General features: G+C 40.3%; 1 pseudogene; it reads right to left on the reverse strand.

Annotated features, from left to right (window-relative positions):
- The window catches only part of LOC122104255, a 28,268-nt pseudogene extending 14,203 nt beyond the window's left edge, over window positions 1-14,065 (reverse strand).
- Between the last annotated feature and the right edge of the window lie 1,245 nt (window positions 14,066-15,310).

The following is a 15,310-nucleotide window of genomic DNA, read 5'->3' on the forward strand; positions in this document are numbered from 1 at the left end:
CAAAAGCAACTGCAGCCAGGAAGTCCATAATTTATTTGGAGAAACATTTCCAGGTCGGTGGTCTCTTTAAACCAACTGCTACTTGGACAAAAGATTTAGATGTACTGCTTCTGATCACCAAATGGGGCTTATGTTGAGCTTCTAACAAGACATTGCCAAAGTAAGTCCTCTTTTTCAGAAGAGAAATTGTTTCATGGTGAGTGTGTGTGTGTGTGTGTGTGTGTGTTCTGGGATCAGGGCCTGAACTCAGAGCCTCACTCTCTCAGATGGCTTATTTTATTTTATTTTATTTTGGGTCTGTCACAACCCACCACACTCAGGGACAAGGTAGTAACAGAGACGGAGACTGGACTGTGGAATTGGGGTTTGGGGAATCAGAGGACCTAAAGCTTTCCACCAGCTTCAGGTCCCAAGGTTCCATTAACCAAGGTTTTTATTATGTTTTGTATAGGAAAGTATGTGCAGATAGTAAGGTATAAGCACCAATATATGACAATATTTTGTGTACAAGTGGTAGATGATTTCTTCATCTCTGGATCTAGCGCTAAACAGTAAAAACTTACAATTTGTATAAACTTTAGTCTATCTCCAGGATCCCAGGCAGGTTAGGGTCGAATTAGCCCACACCCAGGATAGATCTGAATTCCTGTTACACCAGAACTGATTGACCTTTCCAGGAAACTCTGAGAGTTCTGAGAGTATGTTGGGAGAAAGCCTTCCAAATTCCCAATCCTTTCAGGCTTCACAGCTCAGCTTTTTTCGCTCTAACAGGGTCAGTCATGGGGCTTGAACTCAGGGCCTGGGAGATGTCCCTGAGCTTTTCTGCTCAAGGTGAGTGCCCTACCACTTTGAGCCATAGGACCAGTTACTGTTTTCTGGTGGTTAATTGGCGATAATAATCTGACCAAGTTTTTCTGCAGGAGCTGGTTTAGAACCTATGATCTTTGGATGTCAGCCTCCTAAATAGCTAGAATTACAGGCATGAGCCACCAATACTCCTGGCTCGATTTCATACTTTAACCTGATCTCATTCTTTAACTCCAATTGACATATCAAAACCTACCCCTGCCAGCAGTACCATAAATCTGCTATATGGAAAATGACACCCATACTGTAAGGAAGAGCCAGGCCTGATATATGGGAAAAGCAAAGATGCCATTTTTCATTCCCAATGAATGAAATAGGGAAAAAAAATTACATTGGAACAAAGCAATATTCCTCTTCTTGGTACAAACCAAACTCCTAGAGTGGAAAGTGCAGTGGGCATACATATCTAAACACATGTGAGGAATGCATGAAGCTAGTTGTTTCTCTTGCCATGAGCAATGTCAGAAATATGGGTATTAATGTGTGTCCTGGGAAAGAGCAAAGAGGCACCAAGATGACCGGTGGGCTTCCTGAGGAATGGGATGGGGAGATGGAAGGGATTTCAAAGCCATGGCAAATGGCAGAATTCAGCTGTAGTGCCATCACAGATTCCAGCACTCCCAGGTAGGAAGCATTATTAGCCCTTCTGAGAATCCCAGAGCCAGAGAAGGAAGCAGAGAGTGTCCAGGTCTCACCTCCTGTTGATTCTTGGGCATCATGAAGCAGGCCTCTTGAACGCTTTCAAATGTATCTAAAAGAAAAACAAAAGAGAAGAAATCTAAAAATGGAACATTCACCTGTATGGGGTCGTTTGAATTGAAAAGGATGGAGATAAAATAATGTTATTCGTGTGTGTGTGTGTGTGTGTGCGTGCGTGCGTGTGTGTGTGTGTGTGTGTGTGTGTGTGTGTGTGTGTGTGTATGATCCCTGCCAGCAGCTCCCGAGTTGTGACTGTACTACCCTCTAGAGGCTACCTGGAGAAGTGCAGGGGATGAGGTTTCTGTCATGCTCTCATCAGAGGCTCCAGTTAGTCTGAGTGAGCATAGGCCCCTAGGAGCTGGAGGATAGTTTGCTGTGGCTCCCAGCCTTCCTTTCAATAGGCAGTGTAGATCCCTGAAAGGCTGATGGTCCTTGAATGAAAAACATCTCTAGACACAAAGTCGCATGTTAAAACACAGTTGCATGGGTCTTCAATCACTAATGAAATGCCAATACTTTTTTTTACAGATGTTACCACCTCCTTTATCACCATAAAGTGTATTACCATGAAATTCTAGCACCCTGCATATACTGAAAAATTAAGGATTCAATCACATGAATGGAAGGCGTGTTTACCTATTTCTAAAGGAGTATTCTGGTAGTGTTTAAAAAAGAAACAATCCAGCGGGTGCACCATCAACATTATGATTACAAGTCTTAGTGCTGCGATTATTGTGGCAGGTGCATCAAGACTGTTCACAAATTCAATTTCTCAGAATACGACAATTATCTTTCAGAACCTGGAAGAGGTCTTTCTTCAATTCCTCCAGCCAGCTCAAATACTGCCACACTCACTGCATATGCAAGGCCCTTAGCACGTTCTTGTGAGTCTGCTTGTGCATACACTCAGACAACATCTGTACTGGAGACCCACACAAAAGCTCAGGAGAGCTTGTACTTCCTCACCAGGTCATTGATTGCTTCCTGTAGTCTGAGCCATGTAATTGCTTGTCTCTCAGCATCCGTGAATACTAATAACTATCCCGTCTGCATCGTTCACTTGGAGTTGTCTGTTGGGGAGATCTGTGTAGAGAGCACCCTCATTGTGGTACCTCCAGGCCCCTCAGAGCCTAGGCTGCCTCAATCCAGAAATAGCATCACCAGCTGTCAAGTTAAACCAAGTCAATGATGTTTTCCAGCATCTTAGCAGCTTTTCCTTTCTTCTAATTTTGTTACTTGCTTCATCTTCACTTCCACAGCTTTACTAAACCCTGCTGTGCCAGGCCCATGTGCTTCAAAGTAAACTCCTATGTCGAACTCATGAGCCTTGTGGTGCAAATGTTTGACACTAGTGTTAGTGCAGTAAACAGATACCTTCATAACTTCCTCATGATGCCATATTGAACTTCCATTCGCATACATAGTTTGCACAGCACCAATATTAACACTTTTCCAGCCTCCACCAGGAGCTCTTCAAAGAAACTGCTTATTAATGTTGCTAACTCATCTCCATCTATGAGATAAAAGTCACCATCTGCACCACAATAGGAATCGACAATTCTGTCTGCATAACCATGGAAGAAGCAGCAACTCTCCACTGGGTTCCACTTCCATTCCAAATCAGAGAAGAGAAGCAAGTGCAGGGCACTTGGTCAGGAATCTGTGATCTACTTGCTCACAAGGCCATGCTACTGTGTTCCAAAGTCTGGAACCACTGCTCTCAAATGTTCAAATTGGGCTTTCTTCACCAGATGCCTACACACTGAACAAAACCTACACGTGGTTAGCTGGTTACACAGACCAAAACCTTGTAGAGGCCTGTTGGTAAGTGCCACAAAAGCTATAGCTTCTGGCAGTGGCCTTCAAACCTGGCCTTTCTGTATAGAACACTGGAATTTCAGCAGCATACCATCTAGCTGGGGAGTTGTCAACAAGCCATCATCTTGAAACTGGCCTCCCAATAATCATACCATTCTCCTGTGAAAGTTGCTTATTGCTTGGTGGATTGCTATGTGAACATCTTGCTGCAGATCCAAGACTCAAACAGGTGGCATGCTGCTCCCAGGAAGGGGCCAGCATGTCACCCAAAGGATCAACCAACTTCACACTATTGTCTTCACCAGGAACTGGCAGAGAGGCTCCTCAGTGTGCCACCATTGTCCCAGACTTGCTAATATTGCTTCATTACCCAATTTTAGACACAAAATAAAGTTGTAAGATGATTACTCATTAATATTTATGAGTGTAAACTTTGCCATGTGAGTGAACTGAATAGCTGGTGACAGTAGCTCATGTCTATAATACTATCTACTCAGGAGGCTGAGATCTGAGGGCTGAGGTTCAAGGCCAGCCCTGGCAAGAAAGTCCATGAGACTCTTATCTTCAGTGAACCACCAAAAAGTCACAAATGGAGCTGTGTTTCAAGTGGTGGAGTGCTAACCTTGAGCAAAAAAGCTCAGGGACAGTGTTCAGGCCCTGAGTTCAAGCCCCAGGTACAACACACACACACACACACACACACACACACACACACACACACACACACACACACACAAAGAACTGAATGGTAATGTCATCCTGACATACTCAAAATACATAGAAAAAACTTTGCAATTCTCACTTCTGGCCACAGGGTACAGAGAAAACAAACTGAACTACATTGTTTATGGAAATTTACATTTCTATTGGTAATTTAACAATATAATCAACATGTTTCTGACATCACAAGTCATTGGTAATATTTTTCACATTTACTCCCAACTAATTTCTTTAAAATACTGTTTTAGGTTTTGTTGGTTAGAAAATTATGGCACATTATTGACAATTTCAAAACTATGGGGAGTATAATATTAGAGAGTTAATTAAACTAATATGAAATAGACTCAAATAAGTTTGTTATGTAATGAACATGTAAATTCAAACATTCTTTTAAGCCTTTTCTGAAAAGAATTGATTTAATCTTATTTTAATTGCTATTACATTCTTTGCGCATTACATAATGGTCTATTTTAGCGATGGCTTAGAGAAGAAAGAAGCAATCTAGTTCATGTTTATTATGTTTCTAATAAGCATTGCTGAAGAGTATAAAGTAGCTAGGAGCAATAGATTGTTTTAAATGATTTATAAAGCAGACTAAAGACACACAGTGATTTTCCAGAACATTAATCATTACCAGCATGATCTACGTGATCATTATGCTCAGTGCTGAGTCTTCGCATCCCTCACATTTTCCTGGTTTAGTCACCATCCCCACATAGGCACTCTGGACCGCAGTATCTAACGCCTTGAGCTTCAGGCATGTTGGATATTCCATGTGGTTGTTCCCTGTGTATCAAGCACAGAGTGTCCAAACATGGGCTCACCCCAGAACTCCCCCATGCTCAGTGTTCACTGTCACTTACTTAGTCAACCAAGAAGCTACAGTATTTTGTGCTTTAAAATTGTTAACAGTTTTTTTTTTTTTAATGTGCCAATATTAGGGCTTGAACTCAGCTTTTTGGCTCAAAGCTGGTGCTCTACCATTTGAGCCATAACTCCACTTTTGGCTTTTTTTTGCTGATTAATTGGAGCTAAAATTCTCATAGACTTTCCTGCCCAGGCTGGCTTTGATCTGTGGTCCTTAGATCTCAGCCTTCAGAGTAGCTAGGATTACCAGTGTGAGCTAATGGCACTTGGCTTAAGAGTAGATTAAATATTTTCATCACAATATAATAACCATATGAACTGTTGTATACATGGTTAATCATTTTATAATGTGTATAAATATTTAGAAGTGTTGTACATCATAGATATAATTTTTATTCATCAACTATACCTTTATAAATTGGGAGAAATTAAAAATAATAAACGAAGCATACTCATAAATCAACTGATGATTGCTTTCACTTAGGAATACAGGTAAGAAATATGTATTAAATAATCAATCAAATCTAGCAATACATTAAAGAATTGGTAAAACCAAATAGAGCTGGAGTTAGGAATCAAAGAAAACTTCAAATACTAGAAAAGCACGATTTACTATCATAAATCATAATTATTATAATTGTGCGATAATGTCAACTAGCCATTCTTCATACTTTAAAACTACTTAAGATAGGGCTGGGAAGTTGGCTCAGTGGTAGAGCGCTTGCCTTGCATGCCTGAGGCCCTGGGTTCGATTCCTCAGCACCACATAAGCAAAAAGAAAAAAGCCAGAAGTAGTACTGTGGCTCAAGTGGTAGAGCACCAGCCTTGAGCTAAAGAGCTGAGGGACAGTGCCCAAGCCCAGAGTTCAGGCTCCACGACCGGACCCAAAAAAACAAACAAACAAACAAAAAACATAAAACTACTTAAGACAGAGTCAGACTTCCAGAATTATGAAAGTTTATTTCCTTGAAATCAATAGTAAACATCTCAAGGAACCCTAAAAGTGTTTTCCTTCCATTGAGAAAAGAGGTGTGGTTTGTGCTAACCAGTCATAATCAACAACATTGGGGACATTAGACACTACTGGAAGTTGAGAGAAATAGTATAAAAGTGAAAAGAAAATGCCCTTTGCATTCTTTTTCCTGTTTATAAAAGAACTTAGATTCTCCAAAAAGAGGGATGGGAGGGTAGCACATATCAATATTACATCACCACAACTATTCCAGAAAGACAGGCCACAAACTTTCTCTGCTGATAGAGACTATTGGACCTGATCAGAAGTACATGGGTCAGGTGTTTGGGGCCAGGCATTCAGAGCCTGAGCTGCCAAATATACCTCACCTTCCAATCCTTCAAACGGAAGAAGTGAAAAATCTAACCCCAGCTTACTTACCAAATGGAATATTGACCCTTAAATTCAAAATTGATGTATGATAATCTAGTGACTTTGTTTTGTTAATTTTATCAGTAGACTTATGACCAAAAGAAATCTCATTATGAAGTGACATTTGTTAGTAAAGCTTTAAGCCCTCAAGATGGGATTTCTGGAGTACCTGAAACAGGGCACAGGATAAACTAATAATCCTGCCACTTAGTCACAACCTATTTAATCCAAGTTTGATTTTGCAAATGCATTTCTCCGAAATATTAGATCATTCATTACAATTAAATGGGCAAGACAGGCATCTGCTCCAGTAAGATCTCAAATATTGTAACAAATTGAATAAACACTAATTTGTTTATTTGTTGATATGATTATGGAATTAACAAAGTGGCCTGCTTCTCAGCATGAAAAATTAAGATCCAAATTACTTAATTATGGCTTATTTCTGTTACAAGTTAAATTAGATAGAAAAAAATCTAATAACTAAAAAATTTAAAAACTAAAACTAAATACATTATTAAAAGTAAAGACCATTTATTCTGGACATGGTGGCTCACGCTTGTAATCCTAGACACTACAGAGGCAAAGACTGGTAAAACTGCAGTTGAAGGGCAGCCCTGGCAAAAAGTTCTCTGGATTCTATCTCAACCAATAAAAAGCAAGGCTTGATGGCCTGGAACTGTCATCCCATTTATGATGGGAACACAACTAGGTGATTGTTGTCCATCCCAGCCCAGACAAAAGGCAACACATACTCAAAAACAAAAAAAAACAACAACAAACAAAGAAAGCAAAAGAAGAACTTAACTCATGGCTCAAGTGGCAGAGTAGTTAAATGATATGTACGTACATATCATTTGAGCTTAGTTTGAAATTTCTACCTGCAGATTCATGTGATCCCCTGCTCTTTCTGTCTAAAGGATGTCCACACCCTAACCTTCAATGAATTGTGTTATGAATGAGATGTACTTTTTATCAAGCCTTTAAATTATACACACTCTCTATACATTTGTGTGTGTTGTGTGTATGTGTGTATGTATGTAAGTATGTACATGCACGTGTGTGTGTGTGTGTGTGTGTGTGTGTGTGTGTGTGTGTGTGCCAGCACTGAGGCTTGAACTTGGGGCCTGGGCTCTGTCCCTGAGCTTTTGTGCTCAAAGCTAGTGCTCCACCACTGGAGCCACAGCTCTACTTCTGGCTTTTTGTTGGTGATAAGAGCTCACAGACTTTCCTAGCTGGGCTGGCTTTGAACCACAATCCTCAGATTTCAGTCTCCTTAAGTAGCTAGAATTACAGATGTGAGCCACTGACACCTGGCTATCCTCTTTTATTATTTTCTATAACTCATTAAGATTTCAAGGAAATAAAAAGTTAGCTTAGGCAGTTTTTCACTATTTAAGATTAAAGAAAATGAATGTGCAGAAGTGCCTTTGTATTTCCCTCTGGAGAACAGTAACTGGTGCACAGTTGGTGGAAGGGAAATGGTCACTTCAGGATTCCTTCATTTCCACAAGGAGAATGCACCGAAGAACAACCTAGAACCGCTTCTCACCGCCTCTAACTGGCATTCATCCAGACAAACACACACACTTACTTGAAGATAGTGAAGGCAGAGTACAGGTTCACATACGATCCAACTTATCAGGTAAAAGGGGGTATAAATGTACTTTTTGAATAAGAGAACCTTGGCCTTCCCAAACCTTCTTATCACTAATATTTAAAAGACTAGAAATTATTTCCCTATATTTTACCTTAAAGAACGTTGGCCAGGAAGCAAAATTACTAAATTTCCAAACAAACATCAAAATTCAACATCAGATGTCACCATACTGATGTTTTAAGTTATGTATTCAATGATTTTTTTCCAGTCTGTTTTATTGTTTCTTTTTCCCTTTAGAACATGTAACAAATATCAAACACTCTCCCCTAAATCATCATGAACCAGATGACTTACTGTCTTCTTGGAAGGATTGTGCTTGCCACATTTAGGCTCTGAGAATATTACTCAGAAAAATTCACCAAGTATGAATTGCTGCATCCACATTGAAGCAACGTTTGCCACTCTTGGTTCCACATTAAAAACCAAGTAGGAGGGTAGGAAGGTGGCTCGGTGGTAGAGTGCTTGCCTGGCATGCATGAGGCCCTGGGTTCAATTCCTCAGCACCACATAAGCAGAAAAAGCCGGAAGTGGTGCTGTGGCTCAAGTGGTAGAGTGCTAGCCTTGAGCTGAAGAGCTGAGAGACAGTGCCCAGGCCCAGAGTTCAGGCCCTATGACCAACCGGAAAAAAAAAAAGTAGGAGGATTTAAAAAAAAATACCCATGAGCTGGGCGCTGGTGGCTCATGCCTGTAATCCTAGCTACTCAGAAGACGGAGCTCTGAGGATCACAGGTCAAAGTCATCCAGGCAGGAAAGTCCATAAGACTATTATCTCCAATTACCCAGCAGAAAACAGATGTGGTGCTCTGGCTCAAGTGATAAAGTGTTCTCCTTGATCTGAAGAGCTCAAGGACAGCACCCAGACCCAGAGTTCAAGCCCCAAGACCAACAGAAAACAAAACAAAAGCAACTACCCATGGCCTAGCCCTTCCTAAAGATTTTAGTTTAAATGGTAGAAGGTGGAGTCTGTCTTTGCTTAAAATACAAATGGATGGTTTTAATGAGAAACAAAGTTAAGGCCCTCAGAATTGGAGATAAACGCTGACACACTTGAGTCTGTATCAGAATCACCAACGAGGCCGCTCCCCAGAAGTATTGTGAGACAGGAAAACAGATATTGCTTTTCCTTCTGCTAAGTTCATATTTCAATACACGTCTCTGTTCAGATGTGTGTTTCTTTCCCTTCATACTGGCTGTTTCTCAGACACCAGCTCAGGAGCCTATGATTCAACTCAAGTCTGCCTCTAACCAGAGTTAGCACAGCCCTACAGGTTAAGAGCTCAGTCCCACTTCTGATGAAACTATCGTTTCCTGATTATCCATGACTTATGCTGGGTTGGCTATAAATCAAAGGCTTCAGCAACACTCTTTTCAGGTTCTGCTAGTATGATTCACAAAAACCAATTAAAGAGATTACTTACTTTTGCAGGACTATTTCAAAGAAGATTTTTAAAGGCTATAAGTGAACTACCAGATGAAGAGTCAGTCATACAGGATGTAGTTTAAAAGAGTCTAGCACAGAGACACCCTGTCCCATAGAGTTGAGGTGCACCCCCTCTTAAGCCTTGAATATATTCACCAATTGGAACTTCCCCAAGTCCCACACCTCAGGGAATTTTATGGAGATTTCACTACTTGGACTGATTATCAATCTCTGGCCCCTCCCTCCTCTCCAGAGGAGATTCCAAGCTTTGAACCATGGGTTGGTCTTTCTGATCATCAGTTCTCATCACGTAGTCCACCCAAGAGTCACCTCATCAGCCAGGTATAGTGACACACATCTGCAGTCCCTGGGAGGCTGAGATGGGAGGATCACTCCAGTCTGGGAGTTTAAGACCAATTTGAGGGCTAGAAATGTGGCTTAGTGGTAGAGTGCTTGCCTAGTGTGCATGAAATCCTGGGTTCAATTCCTCAGTACCACATAAACAGAAAAAAAGCCGGCAGTGCACCATGGCTCAAGTAGTAGAGTAGTAGCTTTGAGTAAAAGAAGCGCAGGAACAGTACCCAGGCCCTGAGTTCAAGCCCCGGGAATGGGAGGCGGGGGAGGGAAAGACCAGTTTGAGACTAACATGGCAACATAATAAAATCTCCATCTCAAATGCAACAAGTCATCACACCAGAACAAAAGAGATTCAAATTTTCATGAAAATTCCAAGGATTAGATTAGAACTGGAGTCAAAAAATGAAATATTAGAATAAAGACATGCTGCTCTCCCCTATCACTAAGGAAATTATAAGGGTTTCAGGAGCTAGGAACACAGAGAGAGAAGACAGACAGACAGACAGACAGACAGACAGAGATATATGTATGTATGTCCCATCAACTCAATCAGAATTTCTATATGAAACAACCTAGAAAACTGAATTTCTGTAAATTACTTGAATTGATTTCCACTTTCCTCTTGTCCATCCTCTGTGACATTTTCAGACATGTTATCATACCATAATTGCTATGCTAAATCTCCAACGTAAGCCTACATTCATTCCATCCAGATTATTTTAGGGAGAGATCTGCCTTTTCCCTCCTTCTCTTCCTGTTGAGCACTGTCCCAAGATTTATTCCACAAGTGCTACATGGTTACTGATATTCTGACAGAAGGTACATTTTGCCACTTTGCCACATCAAAGGATCTCACCATAACATAAAACTCTTTAAACAAGAACAGCTTAATATTAAGCATAAAACTTTTATCAGACATTTCTGGCCCCTGTCCATTCTTAACCTTCAACAAGTTGTGATCTGCACCTGTAAGATGTGGGTTTCTCCACCAAAACCCATGTTGAAATTTAATTGGCAATGTAATAGTATTGAGAGACAGTAAGGCCTTTCATAGGTGTTGGATCATGAGGACTCTGCCCTTATGAAGGAACTAATGAAGTTCCTGTGAGAACTAGTTATCATGACTAGCTTTTTCTTTCTTTTCTTTTTTTTTTCTTTGTTGGTTGGTCCTGGGGCCTGATCTCTGGACCTGGGCACTGTCCCTCAGCTCTTCATCTCAAAGCTAGTACTTTACCACTTGAGCCACAGAGCCACTTCCAGCTTTTTCTGCTTATGTGGTCCCGAGGTATCAAACTCAGGGCCTCATGCATGCAAGGCAAGCACTCTACCACTGAGCCACCTTCCCAGCCCCATGATTAGGTTTGTCTAAAGCAAGCCTAGCACCTCCCCTGCCCTTGCATACATACTCCCCTTCCACACATGCTCATCTGCCCCTTCCATGAGGCCCTTGCCAGAAACAAGTGGATGCCCTTAGATTTCCAAAAGTATGAGCAAAAACAAACGTCTTTCTTTATAAATTATCCAGTCTTGTATATTCTGTTGAAGCAACAAAAAACAGATGGAGATGAATGTCTTATCGCTTTGACCCTTATTCCACTCTCAGAATAACCAGTGCCTATAACTCCTTCCCAGATTATAGCAGGAGCCTCCTCACTCCTCATGGCTTAGCTCTTCCCACCACTACACCAAGGTACAAAGGTACAAGCAATGGCACAAAGCTTAAGGAGGTGGGAAAGACTGGCAGTTGCCGATTACTGGGTGATCTAAAATTCTAAACATCAGATGTTTCTGGCCCAAGTCCATTCTTAACCTGCAACACGTTGGGATCTGCAGCGGTTAAGATGTCAGTTACACCAAAATCTAACCTTCATTAACTGAGGTTTAGACTCCATACATTCTATCCAACATATTTGTTGGAAGAAGTCATATTATTACATCTACCACTTTTTTTTTTCAGTCGATCATGGGGCTTGAACTCTGGGCCTGGATGCTATCCCTGAGTTCTTCACCTTAAGACAAGCACTCTACCAGTTGAGCCACAGTGCCACTTCTGGTTTTCTGGTGCTTTATTGGAGATAAGTGTTTTATGGACTTTCCTGCCTGGGGCTGGCTTTGAACTGTGAACCTCAGAGCTCAGTCTCCTGAGTAGCTAGGATTACAGGCCTGAGCCATCAACACTCGGCATCTACTTCTTTTTGAGGGGTAAATTGAGGCATCCTATGAGATATGTCTGGCCAAAGGAGTTGAATGGGAAATAGAATAAGTGGTAGAGCCAGTCATAGTGACCCATGACTGTAATCCTAACACTCAAAAAGGTGGAGGCAAAAAGATTGTGAGTTTCAGTCTAATTGGCAGAAGGACAAAAAGAAGGGAGAGAAAGAGGAGGGGAAGGAAGGAAAGGAAGAGGACTAAGAAAGAGAGAAAGCTGTTGGAAAGCTGATTATTGCTTAGTTCAGTTCATTGCTTCAGACTCTCTTAGACTTCCTCACTTTAGAGGAGACTCTGTGCTCCTATGGCTCACCCTCCTGCCCAGCAAGAGCAGCACCCAAGTACTCCCAAGACTGAAGCTCCATCCATTTGAACATCGTGGCTGCCCTGTTCCAGCTGGCTATTCTGCTGATCTCCTTCATATCTTAGATCCATCCTCTGTTCTTTGCCTTATTTCCCTTGCGGAGTAACTTCCCCTGCCTCTTTTTATTGCCTTTACAATATGTACCTTTTCCAGTATACACAATTTCTGTTTCCTGCCTCTCATCCCACCTGCTTTTCTTGTCTCCCTTACCAGCCTTCACAGGTCTTCCTGTCAATGCTTTCCTGTTCTACTTTCTCATGTGAATTCCTTCAGTACTTTGTCTTTGCAGAGTAATCTGTGTAACGATGAAACAGATGGAATCTGTAGTCTTTCTTGTGCTAGCTCAGATTGTAGTATCAACGCACATTTGATCAGTCTTACAAGACAGGAGAAAAAGTCATTGTATGCTGACACCACATATACTCTGTCAGCAAGTGATTGAGAAGGCCAAACAGTCTGTTCTCTTATAATTCAAACATATTGTACAACATTTTATACATAGTACCACTTTGCAAATGTAGCATTCTGTCAGCATAAGCAGGAAGACAGCATATTTTTAACCAATAAGTAAGTCAATGCTATTTCCTAAGTAATTTTCAATGGTTATAAACCTCCAAATTCATCAGCAAATCTGACCGCAACATACAAGTCATTAAGAAATTTCTCTCTTATAAGTGAAATTCATCATTAGATTCCGCTGTAATTGTTCTAAGACATTGAATCATTGAGGGGTTACAGGGAATGATAATGTGCAACTAGTATATTGCATACAAATTCTCATGCCCACCACCATAATTTCACACCATAGCAACTTAAATTGATAGGCACTTAAAATAGACTGTAGATTACTCTAAAAATAAAATGATCCCTAATGGTGTTCACTTCTCAATAAACTTAGAGAAAAAAAGGTGGAACATCTTCCATTCCTGTTGTCAGGTACACAATAATTGCCCAGAAATTTTTTTAAAACACATAATAGTCTGAAGCCTCATGCTAGCTAATCATAGTATCACCATTCCCGTCTTCCTAGAAATAATGAGACTCTTCTCTTTCTAGAACAACAACAAATTCTTCAAAAGTGTGAGGGGCTAATGCATGTTTAGATGCTGAGAGATTATAGGTAAGTTTTGTCTTTTCTTTCCTTTCTGGAATTACAGAATTTCAGGAAGGTTTTCTGGGTTTCACAGATTAAATAAGAAGATGTAATTGGAAGGTCATAACAACAATCTTTTTTCTTTGTCTGAGACAAGACTCAACTCAGTATCTGATGTTTTCACTCATTGGCTGGTGCTCAACCACTTGAGCCACATCTCCAAACCCTCCAACTTTAACATGCCATCATTGTGCTATTTTAATACTTACCTGGAAGCTCTATGCTAGTCTACCCTTCCCAGTCATATCTGCCTCTTTTCTCCTCTTCTTCTTCACTCTTCATGTTCCTCTTTTTTTCACCCCAAATGAATAAAGCTAAAATTTTAATATATTGTTAGCAATGTATACCAACAAGTCCCCTGAGTTCTTCTGGAAATGAGTGCCAAGAAGTTAGACACCAACATTCCTGATCTGATTCCTCAAAACAAACAAACAAAAACTAAACTAAACATAGTTTACCTTGTGATCCAGCCATACTACTGCTGGGAATTTATCCAAAAGATTGTAAGTCAGGATACAGAAGAGACACTTGCACACCCATGTTGCCATAGTCAAATTATGTAAACAGCCCACATGTCCTTCAATGGATGAATGGAACAAACAAGTGCAAATGTGATACACACACACACACACACACACACACACACACACACACACAAAAGCCCAGGGCTGAATGGATTCACTGCTAAATTTGACTTGACCAGCCTTTTGAAGAACTAACACCAATATTCCTCAAATCATTCCATAAAATATAAAGGAAACTTATCCTATGAATCCAGTATTACTCTGATAGCAAAACCTGATAACGATACAACAAATACAAAAAAAATTAAAAGCCAGTTTCCTTGATGAGCACGGATGCAAAATTTCTCAGTTGGTACAGCACATTAAAAATATCCAATACCACGATCAAGTTGGTTTCATACCAGGGATTCAAGAAAGGTTCGACATACACAAATTGATATACAAAATATAGTACATAAACAGAATGAAGACAAAAGCACATCATTATCTCAATAGATACAAGAAAATCCTTGACAGAATTCAGTATCTTTTCATGATAAAAGTTCTCAATTAAAGAAGGAAAAGAACACACTATAACATAAGGAAGACAATATATGATAAACCTATAGTCAACTCTGTACTAAATAAATAAAAGCTGAAATTATTTCTTCTAATGTCAGCAAGGAGACATGATATTTATTCTTCCCATTCTTAGTCTATATAATGCTTAGGTTCTTAGATCAATAAGGCAAGAGAAGGAATTTCACCTCCAAAATAATCAGCAAAATGCCAACCACAAGTAGTAGAGAGCCAACCACAGGCAAGAAAGCCAAGTGACCACAAGGCTCATTATGTCCAAATTCTGGTACTAGAAAAAAAAAAGGAAAATAAAATCTATCTATTTAGTGATGTCAGACCATTTAGTGATATCCTAAGCTATCAGTAGCTTCACAAATACTCATGCTAACACCGCCAGCCTGTGGTCCTTTCCCTTCATTCAGGTCTCTACTCCAAAGCCACCTATTTACAGTCACCTCTGCCCTCTGTGCAAAATAATACTTCTAAAGTCTCTGTGTCTTCTGCTTTTTTCTTCTTTATTGTACTTTTCTTAACCTGACATATGTTTATTTCCTGTTGGAACCTTCACTCAATGAACTGTTTTAGGTAGAGCATGCTCCATACATGGTAGAACAAGGTCTGGCTGACAGTAGCATCTCAATAAATATTTGTCAAGTGAAATAAAAGGGGGAAAGTTCAAATTACACTTCCTATGATTGAGGTGCTAGGCCA

Source organism: Dipodomys spectabilis, unplaced genomic scaffold, assembly GCF_019054845.1.
Source record: "Dipodomys spectabilis isolate Male_0828 unplaced genomic scaffold, ASM1905484v1 ptg000024l, whole genome shotgun sequence".
Classification (NCBI taxonomy): Eukaryota; Metazoa; Chordata; class Mammalia; order Rodentia; family Heteromyidae; genus Dipodomys; species Dipodomys spectabilis.